Source organism: Haliotis rufescens, unplaced genomic scaffold, assembly GCF_023055435.1.
Source record: "Haliotis rufescens isolate VD_foot unplaced genomic scaffold, xgHalRufe1.0.p SCAF_4, whole genome shotgun sequence".
NCBI classification, from domain to species: domain Eukaryota; kingdom Metazoa; phylum Mollusca; class Gastropoda; order Lepetellida; family Haliotidae; genus Haliotis; species Haliotis rufescens.
Genome location: NW_025964112.1, coordinates 4,491,767 through 4,515,294, shown reverse-complemented (window position 1 = coordinate 4,515,294; position 23,528 = coordinate 4,491,767). Strand labels below are relative to the sequence as shown.

At 38.8% G+C, this 23,528-nt stretch overlaps 1 long non-coding RNA gene across 1 annotated transcript; it reads left to right on the top strand.

Moving 5' to 3' along the window:
• The first annotated feature begins 3,659 nt into the window (after positions 1-3,659).
• LOC124143000 lies at positions 3,660-23,457 on the top strand. Its single transcript, XR_007218093.1, has 3 exons — positions 3,660-3,862; positions 7,118-7,271; positions 22,980-23,457. It is a non-coding gene; the product is annotated as an uncharacterized LOC124143000 (long non-coding RNA).
• The last annotated feature ends 71 nt before the right edge of the window (positions 23,458-23,528 follow it).

Genomic DNA, 23,528 nt, shown 5'->3' with positions numbered 1-23,528 from the left:
CAGGATGTGGAAGAATTATAAAGGTAACGCAGAAGAATATATACTTGTTTTGATTAGGCGGGAAACTGCATTTCCACGCCACGCCACGCCACGCCAGGCCAGGCCAGGCCACGCCACGCCAGAACAGACATGTGTAGAATAAAACCACAGTAAACCCAAAAGTGTCCCATTTGTTTTGAGCCAGAAACACGCTACACCACGACACGACACGACACAACATTTGACGCAACAATCAATAAAAGTAACCAAAAGTGTCACGTATGTTGTTAAGTCAGAAACACGACACGACACAACACGACACAACTTAACGCTTTGTTTGATGTTTAACGCCGCACAATAATACTCCAGCTTCAAGTATATGACGGCGCTCTGTAAATAATCGAGTCTGGACCAGCCAATCCAGTGATTGTATGAGTATATATTAAACGCGATTGTGATACAATGACATGCATCGACCAAGTCAGCGAGCCTGACCGCCCGATCCCGATCCTCTTACAACAAACATGAGTTGCTGAAGACCTATTCGAACCCGGATCTTCACGGGTGGCAACACACATACATAGAGAAATTGTTCAGCTTTCACGCTCGGAGTGACACGTATTGGCAATAATTCAGCCATACATAAAAAACTGTAAAACAGTGAATTTTTAAACAAACTAGATCGATAGAAGTAAAAGGCATCTAGACTTATATATAATGATTATATAAAAAACACTACACACACATTTCATCACATATTGATAATTTATGTTACAGATCAGTTTCTTTGAGATATTTTATATGCTATTCGCTTTCACTGGTAACCGTTCTTCATCACTGCTGCTTTATAATGAAAATTTCTTGACAATGACTACTCCTGCATTAACACGGCTCAATACCGCGCAAGACGCTTTTACCTCCTACAGGCGCAGTTCTCGGGGATCTTGGACCAGTATCCATAATACAGAGAGAAGCGCTACTGAAACAATGAAATAAATTTATTGTGTTACAATGAGCATTTCGAGGATTAATAAGATGATTTGTGGTCGGATAAATGTTCATCAATTCGATGTGGAAACAGAGTACATAAACTGTTTAGAGACCGTGGGGATGAACATTTTTGTAGCGCAACTATCGTCGCCAGTCACATGGTCGACCAGTATAAAGCAAACTGGTCCAAACATATCAACAACAACACCGGTAAACTGAAAACATGCTGCCTTTTCAAGAGTGTAGATTGTAAAGGACATTGTGTACAGACGCATCTCCCGGATCAGTACCGTAGTTCCTATGCAAAGTTTACCTGTGGCGTTGTACTTATTGGATTGGATATACAGAACGCACCAGTCATTTTATCCTGCCCTTTTATGACGATGTACGATGTGAAGTTTTACAAGAATCCAGTCTAACTTGTACCGATTTTAATCTCCCGTCAGATTAAGATAAATGTTCAATAATTTTTTAATTTGAAGTTTACACGATATACGGCTTTTCCATTGGACGAGAGGTCGGTCACATGACCGCGAAATTGACGTTCATAAATGTATGAACGACACAATTTGACGTTCATACGTTTTTCACAAGATCATGTTCTTGAAATGAAGTAAACACTGACTGACTACTTTCACATTCCTGGGAAAACTCCTGGGAATTCCCTAACATACATAAGTCTTCTTTCTGATCATTTAGAACCTTTACTTTTGGATTCAGCGTTTCAGTGTACATTGAGAAATGTCAGAGAGCGTGACTGCATACGTTGTATGAACATACAGTTTGGCCCTCACTCTATGAAGGTTCATACTCCAATGAACTCACACAAAGTGAAGGTCAATTCTTAAGTACTTATCAAATATGATCGTTTCTCGCTTCTGTCTGCCAAGGCCTGTTTGAACATCTTAAGAAGAGGCAGGTAAATTCTATACCAATAGCCTATTTCAGGCTTTTCATATCCTATTGTGATTAATATTTTACAGATATTATGTTAGTTGTCTTACTCATAGCATAGTTCACTCTATCATATACCAGTTGTCTTGTTTTGTGTATACGAAATTACTTGTGTACCATTTTATGAACATAGGCTCTCGTAGTTTCATATATCTGGAATGGAATCTTTATTTTGTATGAACTAATGTCATTGACATTGTAAATATTAATGTAATAGTTTTTTTAACGTATTGAACATACATATTGAGACACATGTCTGTCTGTGTACATCTCACCACAAGGAATAAATTTTGGATGATGCTTAAGCTTTACATTACCAAGGAAACGGTTGTGTCACTTTTATTTAAATTAACAAAATTAAACTTCTTGGCCAGACTACCTTGTTTTGACTTTGCCAATCCCAGCAGAAATTCCGATTCATATGCATAAAGAAACAGATGTGCTGGGACCACAAATGGTGCTCATGCGGACGATAACTTCTTACATAAATATCTTACCCCAAATTTTACACAGGTGTTATCAACGAGGAAGTCCAGCATCCACACTGTTTTCTCAGTAAACTTCAAATGGCATTTGCTTTCATTTTTGACAAATTAACCTGAAGATGTCACCGTATCTGTGATCACCACGTTTTGTAACAAAATCCCCATGGATCAAGAAATGAAGATTTCCCTCAAGTTTGTCATGTGGTATAGTGGTATACAAAGTCGAAAACTGTTTTGACAGAATTGAACTTGATTCTTTTCTGAGATTGTAAAAAGTCAAGCAAATCCTTTGAGTTTTGAGAATCCTCATGGTATTAATTCCACTTGTCTCAAATACTTTCTTCAAGTCCTTCCTTAATTGTATTAAGGGTTATAGTTAATCGTTAAGACAAGGATTCGGTGGTACATTTGCTGCAATGTTTCTCTCTTTGCACGGATTTTTATGGAGGTTTGGAATCCAGTACAAAAGAGGAATGGACTAGTCATGTTTTCAGGTTTTCGAGTCAACCCAAAGGTTGATAGTACTGATAATGCATGCTGTTTGCAGATTTCTTCCTCAGTTGATACACTGGCATTGTTTGGTGACAGCTGGATGGGACACAATTTGTTTATTCCAGTTCTGTTTCCTCTTTCTAAGTTTATGCAATCTACCAATGACAACATCACGCACTGACTAAACCCACTCTGAAAGACATTCAAAAGGTTTCCCTTCTCTTTTGGCCCATTGATTGGCATATGCTTCGATAGCATCCATAATGATTTTAAAGTTGTGATCCTAATTGGTCCCTATTTGAATAACTGACGAAGGTTGTTATTGTCCACAATAGGGAGGGCACCTGTGATTATATGACCGACAGGATAGCAGTATGAAGAGTCAGCCACAAGTAGTGGAATTTACATCATGAGCTGATACGTCCACGTCCTGTAGCACTCTCCTTTTTTTTTGACAACACTTATTTTCAAAGAAACTAGACGTCCACAAAGTGAACATACCCTTTAAAATATGATCCCTGATCAAGAGTCATTTACAAGTGTCGCGTTAACATATTAATGGGGCAACTATTTTCGACCGCATTTCTTATTAAATTTGAAATACAAATATAAAGGGGGTTTTCGAAATACAAATATGAAAGGGGATTTCGAAATACAAATATGAAGGGGAATTCATCATGATTTATTTCCAGGAAGTTTTTTGTGTATTCTGTTGAGGCTGAATGCATGAGGGAATCTTAGTTTAATGGTGTCGTGCATGTGAAGCGATTACGAACAGGTGTCTCACACTGCGTACCTGAAAGCCGTCAGGCCTTCATAGAAACTCTTCATAGGGACCTATATAAACGTGTGCCAGTGTAGTCCAGCCCCATTCTTGATATTCATCAACATCAACATCAACACCATGTTCTTGAAGATGTTTGTACTCGCTGCTGTGATGTTATTTTGTTTGTTCTGTCATTGTAAGTATTCTTTCCTTTGGCATCCCTTTCCAAATCAGTATATTGTAGATACAAGTATTTCGTATTTATTTCCAATACTACATTGCTAATATAATCAATCTATTTACCCACAATATGTCATTTTCAAAAGATGTCAATATATCTGTCCAAACCCATTACAAAATTAAAAATATATATATTTGAATTGCAAAGTAATGCATACAATAAAACGGTTATTTTCAATCATTGTGTCATATTATGTGCTTTTGATGCGTTTTAAATGGAGATGCATTTTCTAGCTGTCCCAGTGCATTCAGTTTCAAATTTGAGAAACTGGCATTTTATAAATTTTGGCATATATATAATATTACTGTGGTTATCTTAAAAAAACTAGATTCATTTAGGAGTTTAAGTGTGTAATTTTAATCTAATTGATATAATTCCTGAATAATAATTATATATAACAACGCCCTTAGTTTTAGTCTTTCCTGTAACATTTAATAAAACTTTGGACTAATCAATGATCCCCAATGCGAGGATATCAGTCCTTTCTGTCATGCATAGTACCATTTCCTACACAATAGGAGTGTCATATGCCATTTGCACCAGAAGACAAATTAGCACCAAAAGTTAATCAAAAAGGTTAGAAATTAATGAGTATTTTCATTTTATGTCTTTCCCATAACGCTATGTTTCGATGGAACAGATGCAAAATTGTTATCTCAAGTTCCAAGTTTATGTGTCAATTCATGAACAGAAAATTGTGTGAACATTCAGCTACATGGAGGGACTATTAATTAATGTAGAGACATATTTTGTTACTCTAATGACATTTTGCCATTGAAAAGTTATAAAGAATCATTGTACATTACTCTGTCCCTTTTCAATACTCTAATCTATTACTTCAATTCAACAATTTGTAGGATAAACTTGTACTTCATCATTTTATGCAAACTTATTGAAACACCTACTTGTTATAAGAATTGTGTTATGGCAGAGACAGTTTTGCTACGGTAACGACATTCTACATTTCCATAAGTCAAAGTAACTATTTTCTGTTATGATTGATGATATATTGTACTAAAGGGATCAGTGAGATTTTAGTTACTTGTTCCTAAGCTTGCTAAGATAAGTGTTTATGATTTCTGAGTTAATATGGAACCGTGGTTACAGGTCAGACAAACTCTACATTTAATATAGAATCATGGCAGTGATCATGAAGTACCTAATACCTTATGGGCATTATCTATTTCAAAAGGTCTAACAAGTTGTAGAAACCGAGTTTAGGAAAAAAAAATCTTCACTGCACTATAATTCAATTCTCCACGCTTCTTTATTTTCTGAAAAGGTCTAATGATATTTTTTATCTGTTGATGTTATGGCAGAGACAAACACTAAAGTATGTTAATGTATAGATTTCATTGCGTCACCAAAATTCATGTAATTTGAATTTCACTAATACTGATTTCATGAAGGTTTACTGAATATCAATGTGTGCTTGAGTGGAATACAAAGCAACTCTAGAGTGGAATTTCAGAGTGGAACTGAGTTACTACATTAACAAATAAATCTATAAATATCACTGAAAAAGATAATGAATGGTATTACTTTTGCAAGCATTATTATATACATGAGAAAAAACGAAGATGTTCTTCACCACTCTTTTCATACTGATGATAAAAACTTGCAATGTCTTTTCTGTAACAAATATAGTCAATCCTGTAACATGCATGTCCTTCCTATAACACCTTCGTTTAAAAAAATAAATATTTAAATATGTCTTTAGTTCCCACAATGAGACATAAGTGGATTATAGTTTATCTTTGCTTATCAAACAAAAACCTCCAAAAAAATCTTGAGATTTTAGAAATGGTAATATTTATGTTGAAGGAGTAACAGTATTTTATAGAATTGACACTGAGTACATATTGGTCATTGAGGGACTTAATAAATGCCCTTCATCCTCACTTCAAGTTTAAAATACAAAATCAGGAAGAAATAAATGTTTTAGATGTGCTTTTTGCATTTTCACAAATTTCAAACCAAAATAATTCACACAAACATTGTTATGGGAAAGACATGCCAATTTTCAGTTGCCGTGGTAACTGGTTATTCCTCTTTCTTAAAAGCACCATTAAGACTTCCATTTGATGTTACTGACAGCTTCAGATATTTGTTACCCCATATAAAAAAAGATACCATATCAACCATTGGATTTTGTAATTTTGGAAACTCAGTGTGACATCTTTTTAAAATGACTCATATACGCCTTCCTTATTAATCCATCTATTAATGCAGACTATTTTGTTTACACAATCCCTATGTAGCGTCACCATGTCCCCGTTGACTTTCGAGTAACACAATCGATCGACTTTTGACAATATTCGAAAATATATACATGACCTCTCTTCGTGCTATCGAATCCATTATCACTTAAGCAGAATCTCCCCCCCCACCCCCACCCCCCACCCCCCCACCCCCCAAAAAAATTCAACTGAGTTTAATTTTATAAATTTAATAGATTGACTAAGGATTATGGGAAGAGTTTTGTCGCTTTATATTTTTGGACCTTCATACCTGATATGTGAATGTAAATAAATGTTAATGTTCACAGGGCTATTGTCCATGGTGTTTCAAATGAACTATCATTTAGAAATTGTTGAAATGTAAGTCGAGAATATAAGCGTGTTCGCATAGCCATTTCCTTTTACGCATAAACCTATGTCCATTTGGTTTTATTTGACGTGTCATGTGATTCATTATTTTATTTTGCACTGACTGATGAAATTCTTCTTTTATCTGCAAACGTAAAATTGCTACCTCGCTGGTGTGATATATAATGCCTGAGACAGATAGGATAAGATGATATCAATTAGAAAATACATAATAAATACGCGAAGAACATAAACCTTTCTTGCTGAATAACATTTGTACGCCATCTCGTGACATAAAAGTTAGCATTACTCAATCCACTCTATGATAAGATGTTATTTGACAAGAGTCAAATATATTCTATATACCGGTATTGATGATTCAAGAAGAGAAAAAACGTGTTCGCATGATAATTCACACTGACCCTGAGACTGCTTTGAAGATACGATGATATTCTGCTGAAATGTATGGTGTGAATACTGAGTGATAAGCAAGAACGATTATGAGGATGAATACCAAAGATGATTATAGGTCAAAAGTTGTAGTCTGTCTGTGTCCGACTGTCTGTCAATGTCCGTCCTACTGACTGTCTTCTTGTTGTATACCTTGTGTTATAAACACCAGCAGGTGATGCGGCCCAGTGTACCGTTACTTCCAGGAATATCAATGTGAACATCACATGCTCCACGGGTTGTTGCCTTGGGAGCTCGGGATTCAGATGTTGTGGCGACACCATCACCACCACCACCACCAACAACAACAACAACAACATGAGAGGGTACGTTTGTATCAATAACCCGTTACCCGTGAGGATCCGGGTTAGAATAGGTCTTCAGCAACCCATGCATGTCGTAAGATGCGACTAACGGGATCGGGTGGTCAGGCTCGCTGATTTGGTTGATGCATGTCATCGTATCCCAGTTGCGTAGATCGATGTTCATGATGTCAATCACTGGACTGGCTGGTCCAGACTCGATTATTACTGGAATATACCTGATTGCGGCGTTAAACAACAAACAAAACAAGAACACGTGTTTCCTCACACCTAAGCTGCACGCCCATACACATCGAAGTGTGTGTTTGCTTCTTTTATCTATGTTTCTTGTTTAATGTCCAGGTCATGACGGCGGCCTTAAATAGATCGAGTCTTGATCAGACCCAGTGCTTGATATTATGTGCACCTCCCCACCGGGTACCTTTCGGGGAACGATGACACGCAATCAACCAAATTTAACCACCCGATGCATTAAATTAGCAAGCATACTTGAAGGTTGCTGGGGGCCATTTTAACCCCACATGGGGCACATATCAAGCTGAACACCGTGGAAGCCGAATACAGATTTAACCTTAAGTATTAAGTATGGACATTACTAGAATGGAAAAGTAACATGAAAATCTAAGTAATAGTAGCAGCAGCAGCAGCAGAAGTAGTAGTAGTAGCAGCAGCAGTCTTAGCAGTAGTAGTAGTAGTAGCAGTAGTAGAAGTAGTAACAGCAGTAGGAGTAGCAGTAGTAGTAGTAGTAGTAGTAGTAGTAGTAGTAGTAGTAGTAGTAGAAGCAGTATTAGTATTAGTAGTGGTAGTAGTACTAGTAGCAGTCTTAGCAGTAGTAGTAGCAGTAGTGGTACTAGTAGTAGTAGTAGTAGTAGTAGTAGTAAAAGTAGTAACTGCAGTAGGAGTAGGAGTAGTATTGGTAGTAGTAGTAGTAGTAGTAGTAGTAGTAGTAGTATTGGTAGTAGTAGTAGTAGTACTAGTAGTAGTAGCAGCGGTAGCAGTAGAGGTAGTAGTAGAAGTAGTAACAACAGTAGGAGTAGCAGTAGTAGCAACAGTATTCGTAGTAGTAGCAGTAGCAGCAGCAGCAGTAGTAGTAGGAGTAATAGTAGTAGTAGTAGCATCAGCATCAGCAGTAGCAGTAGCAGTAGCAGCAGTAGTAGTTGTAATAGTAGCAGTAATAGTAGCAGTAATAGTAGCAGTATTAGCAGCAGCAGCAGTAGTAGTAGTAGTAGTGGGGGTTGAAGTAGTAGTAGTAGCATCAGCAGCAGCAGCAGTAGTAGTAATAGTAGTAGAAGTAGCAGTAATAGTTGCAGCATTAGCAGCAGCAGCAGTAGTAGCAGTAGTGGTAGTAGCAGCAGTAGTAGTATTAGTTGTAGCAGTAGCAGCAGCAGTAGTAGTATTAGTAGTAGTAGTAGTAGCAGCAGTAGTATTATTAGTAGTAGTAGTAGTATCCACTAGACTACCTTATCGTGCCTCATATGATATGCTCAACATGCACATCTAAGTTATCTCTCCAAGCTGCGCAGAGTTACCGACCTTATCCGTGTCAGGATCAGCTGGGCATGGGTTCTCGTCTCATCTCTCCCCGATAATGACCCTTATGTGTCCCAACAAATCCCGTGTTCGTCTGTATTACCAAAGATTTAAACGTCTAAGATCTACAACCCCCCAAGTGTTCGGCCCGACTTGGCTCGGGCTGTCAAAATCAACTTAAACCTCACATATGCATCATCAAATGTATTCAAATCTATAGACTGGTATTATATCTACCCCAATACCTCTTTATAGTGTCTCAGATCGAGGTATTGAAAGATAACGCGGTGCTCAAAGTGAAGCCCTTTTCCTGATACATTCTCAACATAGTCTCTATCAGAAGTGTTTGGCTTGTGTTCGGCCCGACTTGGCCAGGGCTGTCACAATCATCTTTAAACACACATTTGAATCATCACATGTGTAAATGTACGAACTAGTATTACATATACTTATATACCACTTTATAATGTCACAGTACATCGCATTTAAGGAAGACTGGTCCGTTAAAGTCAAGCACTTTTACTGTAATTTCTCAAGGAACTTTGTCACATGTGTTTGTCTCGACTTGGTCCGGGCTGTCAAAATCAACTTTAAATTCACAGACGTATCATCAAATGTGTTTTCATCTATTAACCACCTGTACCCCCTTAACCAGTAACAAATAGGCAAGGTGAAGGGCATCATTATAAAGCATGGCATGATTCATACTGGAATATTCCGTCAGCATTTTCTAGCGTTCCATAAATCATTGTGCAGTAGGGAGTGTTATGTTTTTCTTATTGTTGAAGTTACGCTTACCCGCCTTAATGGTAGAATGAAATGTTAATGGAACACATCTAAAAAACGAGATTCGCCATGGGGATTCCGTGTTATCAGGGTCCACAGTAACCTGTAGTCGTCATACGACTAAATGGTTCGTGTGATCGTGCGTTCTGACTTCGTTGATTACGTGTCATCGTGTCCTTGTGGTAGCTTTTTTGTCTGTGCGTGCGTGCATGTGTCTGTCTTTGTGTGTCTGTCTGTCTGTGTGTTTGGTGTGTGGTGTTTGTGATGTGTCTGTGTGTGATGTGTGTATTTGGTGTTTGTGTTTGTGTGTGATGTGTCTGCGTGATGTCTGTCATGTGTGTGTGTGTGTGTGTTTGTATCTGTGGTGTGTGTGTATGTGTGTGTATGTGTGACGTGTATGTCTTTGTTATGTGTTGTATATGTGTGCGACTGCGTCTGTCTGTATGTTTGTGTGTGCCTGTGAGTATGAATATTTGTGTCTCTGTGTTTGTGTGTCTGTGTTTGTGTGTCTGCGTGTATATGTATGTGTGGCTGTGTGTGTACATGCGTGTTTATCTGAGCATTTATCTCTGTGTCTGTGTGTATTTGTGTGTCTGTGTATGTCTGTGTGTCTGTATGTATGTGTCTGTGTGTCTGTATGTACACTCTTCAAAAAAGGAAACGCACAGGTAGATTTTTAGTAAATGTATTGTACCTAATAAAGTCGATATATTTAATTTAATATCATAGAGGTCAACACAGTAACCTCTTCCGAACTTATTGAATGTTTTTATGTCAACATGTCAAACCGTAATCACTATTAACTCTTCTTTATCTTCTTGTTACAAATATTTCAACAAATGTTCAAATGATAACCCCTTACTGTACCTCTATTTTGCTTACATGCCAAGGGGGCGGTCGGGTAGCCTAGTGGTTAAGCGTTCACTCGTCACGCCGAAGACCCGGGTTCGATTCCCGACATGGGCACAATGTGTGAAGCCGTGATATCCGTGATATTGCTGGAATATTGCTAAAAGCGGCATAAAACTATATTCACTCACTCACTTACATGCCAAGACATTATGGACTATATTGACTGATAACCCATTTTTTAAACTTTCTTCCATACTTGCTTTTAAGTTTTCTTTCTTATTATGAATTTGGTGTTTTGACTTCCAAAGAAATTGTATCATTACACGAGAGAAAACAGATACTACATTACACGTAGAAATGAAACAAATGTTCAAGAACTAATTCAAGACCAATTTAGTTTACCAATAACATAATGCGACTTGTTTTCTGTTATCCCTTTGGCATACTTCAATATGAATTCATTTGTAAATTGTTTAAGATCGCATTCACCTATGGTTAAAAAACATTTCTTAATGATAATAAACATTGTACACCAAAGGTAGAGTCTGCTTTCTATGTGTGATTAATACTTCCCCGGACACCTGGAAACATATGCTCTGCAGCTCCAGTCCTTGGTGTCTACACTTCACAGCTACTGAGGTACGATCGAGCATGCTCTCCTATCTTCCGGGAGAAGTGTCTGTACACTAGTGTCTGAGACAAGTGTTGATATATGCGCTACTGTACACTAGTGTTTATATTATGTGCTACTGTACACTAGTGTTTATATATGTGCTACTCTACACTAGTGTTATATTATGTGCTACTGTACACTAGTGTTATATTATGTGCTACTGTACACTAGTGTTATATTATGTGCTACTGTACACTAGTGTTATATTATGTGCTACTGTACACTAGTGTTATATTATGTGCTACTGTACACTGGTGTTATATTATGTGCTACTGTACACTGGTGTTGATATAGGCGCTACTGTACACTAGTGTTATATTATGTGCTACTGTACACTAGTGTTTATATATGTGCTACTGTACACTAGTGTTATATTATGTGCTACTGTACACTAGTGTTTATATATGTGCTACTGTAGACTAGTATGTATTTATGTGCTACTGCGCGCTAGTGTTTATATATGTGCTACTGTACACTGGTGTTATATTATGTGCTACTGTACACTAGTGTTGATATATGCGCTACTGTACACTAGTGTTATATTATGTGCTACTGTACACTAGTGTTTATATATGTGCTACTGTACACTAGTGTTATATTATGTGCTACTGTACACTAGTATTTAAATATGTGCTACTCTACACTAGTGTTATATAATGTGCTACTGTACACTAGTGTCTGAGACAAGTGTTGATATATGTGCTACTGTACACTGGTATTTATATATGTGCTACTGTACACTAGTATTTAAATATGTGCTACTCTACACTAGTGTTATATAATGTGCTACTGTACACTGGTGTTTATATATGTGCTACTGTACACTGGTGTTTATATATGTGCTACTGTACACTGGTGTTTATATAAGTGCTACTGTACACTACTATTTATATATGTGCTACTGTACACTAGTGTTATATTATGTGCTACTGTACACTAGTATTTATATATGTGCTACTCTACACTAGTGTTATATTATGTGCTACTGTACACTAGTATTTATATATGTGCTACTCTACACTAGTGTTATATTATGTGTTACTCTACACTAGTGTCTGAGACAAGTGTTGATATATGTGCTACTGTACACTAGTGTTATATTATGTGCTACTGTACACTAGTGTTGATATATGTGCTACTATACACTAGTATTTATATATGTGCTACTGTACACTAGTGTTTATATATGTGCTACTGTACACTAGTGTTTATATATGTGCTTCTGTACACTAGTGTTTATATATGTGCTACTGTACACTAGTGTTTATATATGTGCTACTGTACACTAGTGTTTATATATGTGCTACCGTACACTAGTATTTATTTATGTGCTACTGTACACTAGTATTTATTTATGTGCTACTGTACACTAGTATTTATTTATGTACTACTGTACACTAGTGTTTATATTTCTGCAACTGTACACTTGAATTTCACCACTTTATATATAAAGATAGCTACGCGATAAATCGCAAAGTACAATGAAGAACGAAGTGTGGTCTATTTCACGATAAAACATTGTTCTATCATGACGTCAATTCTGGGGATTCGAACATACGCTCGCAACTTGATGTCGTATTATGGACGACGTTATTTTTTATAGGGGAGTGTACGGTGAGTTGTTCCCTATAGATGTAGCCGGGCAACGCAGATAAACGCGATGGCTGAACGATCGCATCCAAAAGCGGGAGAGATGTAACAATCGTTATTGAGAGAAAAGGTACAGGTAATCGACTTGAGGATTGTGAGAATATACGGAAATACATAATGTTGATATTTCATATAAGCAATAAACGACGAATGGGGGTTATTTATCGTACAATAAAACACTGCAGGGAGAATAAACCACTCGGGGCGCAAACACATGTACACAACGCTTTCGTAGCGCTATGACCGTCATAAGATTCCCATAACAGTCTCCCTAGTTCTCAGCGCCGGCCCTGACCCTTGGGTGCTTCATGTTGTAAAAAAGTAGACAGTCACGGGCGTTGCTAGGCGACTGTATACTTGTTTTGAATTTGTGTAAGGCCAAAACAAACTGAAAACATGAATTGTTTATGTCCAACCAAATATACCCTGAATAATATCATAATAACCCAACGGCAGTGGTTTCGAAACGCATGGTTAAGCCCCAGAACGCATTTACGCATTTTTAATCAGTCATTTCCTTTAATAAGTATAAACAAGCACCAAAAATAGTATGTGTTGTATTTCATGTATAATTTCAGTGTTGCGAAAATACAAAGGGAGCCCTGTAAACAATGGGCATAAACAAATATTTCCTTTTCATCACAAATTCTAACATCCTTGTCATAATATTGCCGGGAGGAGCGCAACATACACAAATCTCTATCTTAAATAAATAGACATTTTAAAGCGAGTGATTTCCTATCGTAAGTTTCAAAATTTAGGATTACAAGTTGCAATGAGCGGCTTAATACATGTCTTATTCCTAATATATGTTATGTACGATATGGAAATGCAGGGAGTGATAATTCCTCTACCATACAATGTCATTTTAACCTGAAGTAAAGGCCCAGGGAACAGTATAATGAACTACAGTAAACTACGGTTATAACGACCACGCTTATAACGAACTGACGGATATAACGAACTAACTTTTTAGTCCCGACTGTTTGATGTATTATGCTGTATATATGCTTATAACGAATTACGGTTATAACGAACTAAAATTAGTAGTCCATTTGAGTTCGTTATAACCGTAGTTTACTGTATTTATTAGATAGTGCCAGCTGATGTGTAGCCATGTTTGTTGACCAGAGCTTTCATATATTGGGGAAAATCTACCAAAACCTCATTTGTATATTTATCGGATCGTGATACGAAATTCAACGGATTGGTTTATCGCATCGAGGAATATTGTATGTATTGTATATCATTAATATGGGTAAAGTTCGGCAATATGTCGTAAAGGAAGTGGGCCTCGCATCGATGTCTTGAGCATATCAAAAGTAGTTCCTTCTATAAGTGACCTCATTTACAAATTTATCGGCTTGTGATACCAAATTTGACGGATCGGTTTATGGCATCGATGAATATTTTATTACGAGTGTATTCTGACAGGAAGCGCTGCCGAGTCGAACCCACCCAGAACTTTTCGGAGAATGCGAAGACTCTCCAACACTGCAGCCTTCTGCATTACCCAGATTGTCAGAAGGGCTGTATTCCTGGCAGCGAACCCGGATACTCTCCCAATGTCAGTCAACAGATTGGGAGGTACCAAACCTAAGGCACCGAGAACAATGGGGAGTCGGACAACTTGGTACTTGGAATGCAATCGTGATATTTCGAAAGCGAGGTCAGCATATTTGCCATGTTTTTCCTGAATCTTTTCAATCACATTAGTGTCAAAAGGGACAGAAAATTCAATGATATAAATAATTTTATTGGATTTATAAAAAAATCACAAAATCAGGTTTGTTGACCTGGATAGTTCTGAGGCTGTATACGGGCATATTCCAAAGAATTTTGTATTTATCATTTTCCATGACGCCCTCTACATATTATGGGTCGCACCGTGCTCTTACCATGGTCGTACCATGGATGTGTCAAAATCACAAGCATGGCGAAGACGGTTATAAAAGTATCGAGCCACTCCATCATGTCGCTTTAGATACTGTGTTTGTGCCAAAGCTGGGCATCCACTGACAATGTGATGAACAGTCTCATTAAATTCATTGCATAATCTACATTTCACATTTACATTTTAATGCAAAATCACACATTGACGGTTTCGGATGTGAAGTGACTGGTCCTGAGCAGCAAACAGAAAGCCTTCTGTTTCACTTTTCAGGCCAGCTGACTTCATCCAAGCGAAGCACTCTGCAAGATTGCTGATCTTCTCTGGGCCGATTTCATATTGCACTTCGCTTGGTAGACACTCATTTCTGTACCGTCCAGCAGTACAAAACCATCAACAAAGTCATCCGAAGTGTTTCCTTGATTTGGGCATTCTGGAGTTTGTCCCTTACCTGCATCCCTAGGTACGTATAGGCCTGACCTTCAAAGAGATGGTCAATAACTCCTCTCCCAAGTAGACTGACCGATCGTCTTCCCAGCCACGTTTCAGATGAAGGATGTTACATTTCTCAAGCCCTAAGGGCATGCCAATATCTTTAGAAAAGGACGCGACAAAGAGAATTTGTTATTTTTCAGTGTGGATTCTCCTTTGGCAAGACGATCAAGATCATCGATGTAAAGGAGATGAGTAAGAGGTGTTTGTGATAGGTGCTGATGGGGCCCAAGATAATAAAAAAGGGGGTCCAAGATAATAAAAAAATTACAGGATTTAGTGACAAACGGTAACGCAAAGGACAAAAAGAATCTCCCTGAATTATTATGATTTCAACCAATGACAAACCAACGGTCATAATTGCGACGATTCTAGGATTCGAAAACACAACCAGCAGATCCAAGAAACTCAGGGGAAAAGGTGAAATATGCATTAAATAATCCCTGTATTACGGGTGTGCTCGTCACTCACATGAGCCCAGGGTGTGCTTGTTTCAAACATTGTGTGATGTAATTAGTACGTTTTATAACGACGCTTAGAACAATACTCCAGTTATATCCCAGCTTGATGTGGGAGGACAGCCCAAAGTGATGCAGGCCTCAGACGTTTGCCAATCTGGTGAACCTCATGAGCACGGATATGTTGCTGACAAACCTAGAAACATAATCAGGGCCAACCGGGATTCGAACCAACAGTCATAGGCTTCCGGCATGTCCAAGGGACGCAACTCTTCACAACGATATTGCGGCGCCTTAGACGACCCCTGACGACATTAAGACATATGATTAAAATTAAGTAGCAAAAAAAAACAAGGATTTATATTCACATTTCGGGAGTTTCATAACAGCCGTCGATCAATAAAAGCTGTCGAAGTACAACTCAATCTAAAGCACAACACTATATGCATTGGCATTATTAAACAAAACCATGCAAACACATTAACAGTTATCTTGGAGTCGACATGTATTTCATGTTTGAACTTGTTGAACAAATATCCCTCAGGAATATACGTGTCAGTTTTAGTAATGTAAATAACTACATATTTAGAAACTGTAGGGATAAAACACTTCCGAGGAAGTCTCAGATAGCTTCAACTTAGAGGCTCTAGATCTAGTTGTTTGGTTCTCGATGAGTACACCAGTGTCAAGCACCAAATAAACACATACTTTTTTAGGCAAATTATGTGTTTGTGGCTGGTGCTACCGGAATGGCAGGAAATGTCGCGAACACGTGTTATCATCATTGGTTTTCAGTGATCTATTCATATGGTGTTCACCATTACTTTGCCTTGAACGCCCAATGTAATGTGTTTCGGTATATAATCGAGCCTGCTTATTCTCTGGCGTTGAGATATATATCTACACAGCATGTCTTTGATTCTTTGCTAAAGCGTTCCACAGGCCTCTATATTCTTGTCGGATAGAGACAAGCCTTTGTTGGAAAGACGCGGACACAATGCTAAGACTCTGAGTGATGTCAGTGTTGTGATTACCACACAGAGCGAACTATCAGACGGTCTACTGTCAACCTGTGTGAATAGATATCATTATGTCAGATCACAGTCACTCGAGAGCTTCAAAATCTTCCTTTGAAGAGAACTAAAACGTTTTGAAATGGCATTTGACGTCAGTTTCTAATTATCGATATGTCTCGATTTTAACTCAAAGCATCAAACAGAAAACATGTTATCCAAAAGTCAAGATAATTCATAGCCGAGTTTCAACGTCCTCTAAATTCGAGTGAGGTGAGTGTGTTCCCACAGTCTCAAAATGCGGCGATTCCCGCTCCCTGACGCCTAAAAGTTATCAGTGGATAATATTATCAGAACACAAATGATAAGACTTTCTATGTTAGGAAAAAATCATAACTTTAACATTGTATGTGTTATTACAAGGTTCATGTTGTAAGGGAAAGAACGTTGATAAAACGGAACCTAAGACGAAGATACGCATGAAGTTGTAAAAATCAGCCCCTTAACCCCACTATGTCTGCCCTATTCAGTGATTATTTGGAAAAGTATGGAACCGGCGATTTTCTGTCGAACTTTAATTACACCTTCCCAACCAGAATATATCTTTAATGCCACCTTCATCAACGTTACTATATATTTAATGTCATCTTCCCAACGTTGACAAAACTTTAATGTCATCTTCCAAGCCGTAATATAACTTTAATGTCATTTTCCATCCTACGTGTACATGTAACCGTCCCCGCCAATCCCACGTTGTCATTGTTGGACCGTGAAGGTGTAATGTGACGAACATCTTGTGATACACATACCATGCAGATGCCAGGTTTGTTTGTTTAATTAAAGCCGCACACATTATTCCAGCTATATGACGGCGGTCTGTACATAATTAAATCTGGAACCGACAGTCAAGTGACTGAGCATCGATCTTTGCAATTGGGATACGATGGCATGCATCAACCAAGTCAGCCAATCCCATTAGTCGCCTCTTACAACACACATTGTCGCCCCTCATGACAAATATGGGTTGCTGAAGACCAATTCCAACCCGATGAATTCAGTACGGAATATAGCAAATTGCCATATCTCAGTGTCGCATTCGGCAGCCCGACCGTTACGAGTAGGTTCTCTAAACTTAAAACATATCCCTACTCTGAGACTTTGGGCATTCTTTCGTGGCAAGTATTTGTACAACAAAACAGAACTCTAATCAAAGGGTTATCTAAGTATTTTAATAAGAACATCTTTATAGACAACATACAACATTTGAGGATTATACAAATTTGAAGATATTTAATAGTTGATTTCACAACGCTCGGTCGCGGTTGACGATTGTACGTTACAAAATTGTAAGATGCGCGTTCGGGCCCGCTGGCAACAATTGTTCTGCGAAGAAATTGAGGCCATTCACTTCAGAGTGAAAAGAAAATATAGTTTCGTTTTTACATATCAAACGTTAAAAAAGGATCGTTTAAACAATACAGTAAGGTTACACGAACTGTGTACTGGTGGAAAAGGCCACACGGATTATACCAACAAGGTGCTCGTCCTTGACCAAGAACTGAGTCACTTAGTACCTTCAGGGTTCAGGGTTCAACGTATTTATGACTTTATCTGCAATTGGTATACTTTAATTAACTTATATCATGGTCAACAGCGTGGATGTTCTATTATCAGGAAGGACGTTAGTGCAATATATAGTGTGTGGACATGTATGTCTTAGTGCCTGTAAGTGAAGATGTAATATAAATTGTCAAAGCAAGAGAATAAGAAGCCTGGATTTTCTGCCAAAACAGAATCGACTTGGCGCAAAGGGCAAATAGCTTTGAAAATTATAGGAATGGACCACTGGAAATCAGTGATGACACCATGATCGCGAAAAGGGTAAGCACGTCCTGCCCTACCGGTAGCACCTGCCATTCATACAATTGGCATAAAATAGTATTTATTGCCTGATACAGAACAGCCTGTAATGAAACCAGACAAACAAGTGATCGATGAACCAGTGACACGAGAGTACCATTACAGATTTTGTTGAAACTAATAAAAACGGTATCTTACTTATGAATTGCATCTCCACAAGTGCAGAGATTTTGCTGCTTATAATTAAAGACAAACGTAAAGAAATATATTCGTTTTGCATCAGTCGGGCGCAGTTTTAAAGGAAGAAATAGAAGAACCCTATAGTAAATCGGAAATTCGAACCCATGATCAAAGGATCCAGACACGACAAAGTGACGCCAGTTTGCAAAGCGTGTCAACTGTTTCAACAACGATAGGCTTCGAGGTCATTACGTTTGTGACGTCGGGGCGTCAAAATTGATATTTGAATTGCGTTAAAAATAATGAATGACACTGTATCATGTAGATAACAAAATATGAATATGGGCCTTATCTTTTTTGGACATGGCCATTGAACACGTTTTACGTTTCGCACTCACAATTTGGAGAGACAACTCACTACAGGAATGATGAGCTCTCGCATTGGTCGACAATGGTAATGGATTTTGAAGTACCCCATCAATGCTACACTCACAGCCTTACAACAGCGCGATGACACTTAAGTGGCAGTGGTGAAACGAGATCTTGTCTTTACTACTTCCATACAGTTTGTCTTTCAAACAACCCAAACACCAAACCATTATTGACAAAGAACTCACAAGATATCTGAAGAAATATAAACACGCAGCATTCCATCATAATACATATCATGTCATATTAACACTTAAATCGCCTTAGAGTTTCCACAACGAATATAGACTTCAATGTATCGCTCCAGTAGAGTGTTACAGAATCAATCACAAGTAAGCAAAAGGAAGCAATCACATTGTTTATGTCTCTGAAGCATGGGTGGTAGCAACGTGATTTACCCCCGGGGCCTGTGTGCCTTGCAGAGTACGGTTTGGAGCAGAAACGAACGTGTCTATATTGAAGAGTATCTTTTTGTCTAAAGTCAAACATATCTGATGAATATTAGTATCATGTTTATCGGTAACTAAGGGCATATTCACAAAGTAGAGAATGGGATTTTTTAAAAGATTCAAACATCCGCTTCATCACCTGGCATAGTCTTACTGTTACCTGAAGCCACGTCAGAAGTACTCAGGATTGCATAATGGTAAAGCAGTTTTCAGGTCGGTCGTTGGGTATTACTCAGATAGCCACATGGTTTGTCGTTTACTCCACTGGAACAAACGCTGGAGGAACATGTGCTGATTTGAGTAACATTCCACAGCTTGAGGCGTCAAAACGTCTTTTTGGATTTACCTTTCAGACAATCCAAAGCTCATCCCCGCTTGGTTGTGCCAGGGAGTGTCTTTTGAGAAACAGGTGCCTCTCTTTCAACTTTTACCTCCCGACATCAGACTGCGACCTGAATGACATGAACAGCACCAGCGCATCTTCTTACGAAGGTGGGAAGCTTGCCATGGGGAGTTATTACAGGTATTTATGCGTCCAACTTTAGCAAACGTGTTCTTGAATATTGAGCAAAGCACGGAGTCCCACAGATGACATCGACCCGTGAAGAACCTGGGTAGAATAGATCTTCAGCGACCCAGGCTTGCCGTAAAAGGTGACTAAGCTTGTCGTAAGAGGCGACTAACGGGATCGGGTTGTGAGGCTCGCAGACTTGGTTGATGTTTGTCATCGTGTCCTAATTTCGTGGATAGATGCTCATGATGTCAATCACTGGATTGTCAGGTCCAGACTTGATTATTTACAGACCGCCGTCATATAGCTGGAATATTGTTGAGTGCGGCGTTAAACAACAAACCAACCAACCAATTGTAGGGGTGGCAAGGTTGTAGAGATAGTTTAAAAATGCTGAACGAATATATTTCTCTAACAAACTTTATGAATAAACATATTACTATTTATCTTACATGTGTAAGTCTTAATAGTTAGGTAGCAATTACCCTCAGTAAATAAAAAAAATTTAAATCAAAATAAATTCCTCTCCACCCTGTTCGGCTAACATACGGCTAACGATCGCATTTGTGACCAACTCGTGTTATTCCGGGACAAGCCGAATAGCAGGTTACGGAAAGGGGCGAGTGGTGACGAATGCTAACGATCGGTCGGTCTCCCGATCATGTCCCAGACGTGCTCTATGGGGGAAAGGTCAAGACCTATGGCTGGCCATTGCATTCCGATTGTTTTGCTGCTGGAGCTAGTCATACATGCACGAGAGTTATCATCTTGAAAGACAAACCGTGGACCAGCATAGCGCGTTAACGGTCCAATTATTAGCACCAATATGTTGTATCGGTAATACTGTCCAGAGACCCGTCCATGGACAATATGCAGTGGCGTTCTGGCAGGCATAGTGATTCCGCTCCATATCATTAGAGACCCACCCCCAAGTCTGTCATGTTGCCTAACGTTAAAGTCCACATGACGTTGTTTAGGACGCCTCCAGAACCGTTAAGATTTTCTAATCCGGTGTCCTTGCGCAAGTCAACAGCGATTTGATTGGCTGTTCTGGTCCCATTTCAAGCCTGGTTTCTATGGTGGCCGAGAGGGGATATCGCTTTCTCGCCCTCAGTTACGGCCGCCAGAAAGCGATAAAGTCATAAGACGACACGAGAAAGCGATATCACGAGACGAGAAAGCGATAACACGATACGAGAAAGTGATAGCACGACACGAGAAAGCGAAAGATCGATAAAGCGAGAAAGCCATAGAAGGAGGAGAAAGCGAGAAAGTGATATAACAATATATATGAAGCAAGCGAGAAAGCGATAAAGCGAGAAAGACATAGAACGAGAAAGCGAAAGAGTGACAAAGCGACATTTCCCAAAATTCCGTAAATATATAAGTTTTTTGCTGATATTCAGTGATCCCCTCCCATGATTATCACCGCTATGTTGCCTTTTATACGAAGAATCTTTCAACAATTTGTAGTGGAGATTAATTGCCCCTTTTATGGGAGTTATTAGTTTTATCACACACACACACACGCACACACACACACACACACACACACACACACACACACACACACACACACACACGCACGCACGCACGCACGCACGCACGCACGCACGCACGCACGCACACACACACACACACACACGCGCGCTCGCGCGCGCCATCATCATCATGACAGCTTGACAGAGGGAGACAGACTGACAACACAATCCACCCACATACAGAATTTGACCAAACTATACTTAAAATATACATGAAATATTAGAATGACAGTTGATGTAACATATGTTATAGATAATCATAGTAATATTTCATATTGCTATCAACGTTAACTATGTGGCCACACTAACTAGGATGTCTCTCCATATGTGTAGTGCACCCGCGTACACATATCAACACCATTGTCACAGCGATGGGAGCGGGGATGTAACCTCGTGGGTTAAGCGTTCGCTCGTCACGCCGAAGACCCAGGTTCAATTCCCACATGGGTAGAATGTGAGAAGCCCATTTCTGGTGCCCCCGCCGTGATATTTCTGAATATTGCTAAAAGCGGCGTAAAACAATACTCAATCATTCAACGCGGTGTTTACAAGTTACTAAATGAAAGTACATATACTTGTACATTTGCACAAGACAAGAGACACAAGAGACACAATTCAAGTTAATCATAAATCAAATGTCAAGAAGAATATTTACGGACAAAAGTATTATGGCATTCATAATGTAGCATCATATGCTACTCGAAACAATTAAAGAACAAAGTTATAAGATTGTGCTTTGTGATATAATCAGCTATGGCTGATAAACATATAATGGGTGTTCTTTAACTTCTTTTGAAAAATATATATATGAATTTTAACTTGATTTATAAAGAACGGTCCCTTACCCACGTGCACAGAGGAATTGAATGCTCCACGTGCAAGTTTTCGGGCGTGTCAGGGCGTTAGGTTTTAGTTCCGAAATTTCAGGCAGTCATTTTTCAGATTTAATCTTCTGACGACGATCACGACATTAATATGTCCCTTACTTTTTTGGAGAGCATATATTATAGAGTTCTCTGACATCCTCCAAATAGAGTATATACATTAAATAACGTTGTCCCTTATCTTGAACATTTAAGGAAACTTCGTGTTTGATCATCCAAAATTGTTTTTGTGACGTCACCATATCTATTGTTAATATCTATAACCGAGACATAACCTAACCTACCAGTATTTGTCGCTCAGTTTGATTGGACGGCTATTTTTAGCGTCGTGTCATTTGAATCTGGTTGAAAACGAGGCTATGGTAGCGAGGGGTTCCTGTGTAGTTATCATAATAGAATGGAGACTTTGGGTTATGAATCCATCAATATCTCGGTAGCTGAACAGATTCCATATCACGGACAACTAAACGTACATTAACATACAAAAATATATAAAATCGATTTCTTTTCAGTGACATCAACCAGTGGCCTAAACGACTGACGGGGCGATGTGAAGGTCATACTTGCGACAACAACTCCAGATGTGAAGTCAACGTTGACATGACCATCCAATGTGTCAACACACTGGAAAGGGGATATCTGGATAAAGATTAATCAAACTTTTGAATCAGAGTATGCAATGCCATCCAGGGTGTTTGGACCTCCTGCCTATGTCATGTGAAGGACATTTCCAAATTAGACACTTTTGACAAAAATGAAGTTCGGCTCAATTCCCTATTTGAATAGTATTACATATCCCATGTTATTTTCCTGTACACAGTTGACTTGCTTTTGCATGTGTTTGTGACGGGTGCCACCGATCGGACTGGATACCTCACCTCTTCGCGAATACCTAGTATCATCACTTAAATGATAAAGACCCCCTCGGTGGTCTAAGTGGTAGAGCGTCCGCCCGGAGAGCGGAAGGTCCGGGGTTCGATCCCCGGCCGCGTCACCTCAAAATACGTTAAAAGATGGTACTTGTTGTGACCCTGCCTGGCGCTCGGCAAAAAGGGGCTTTA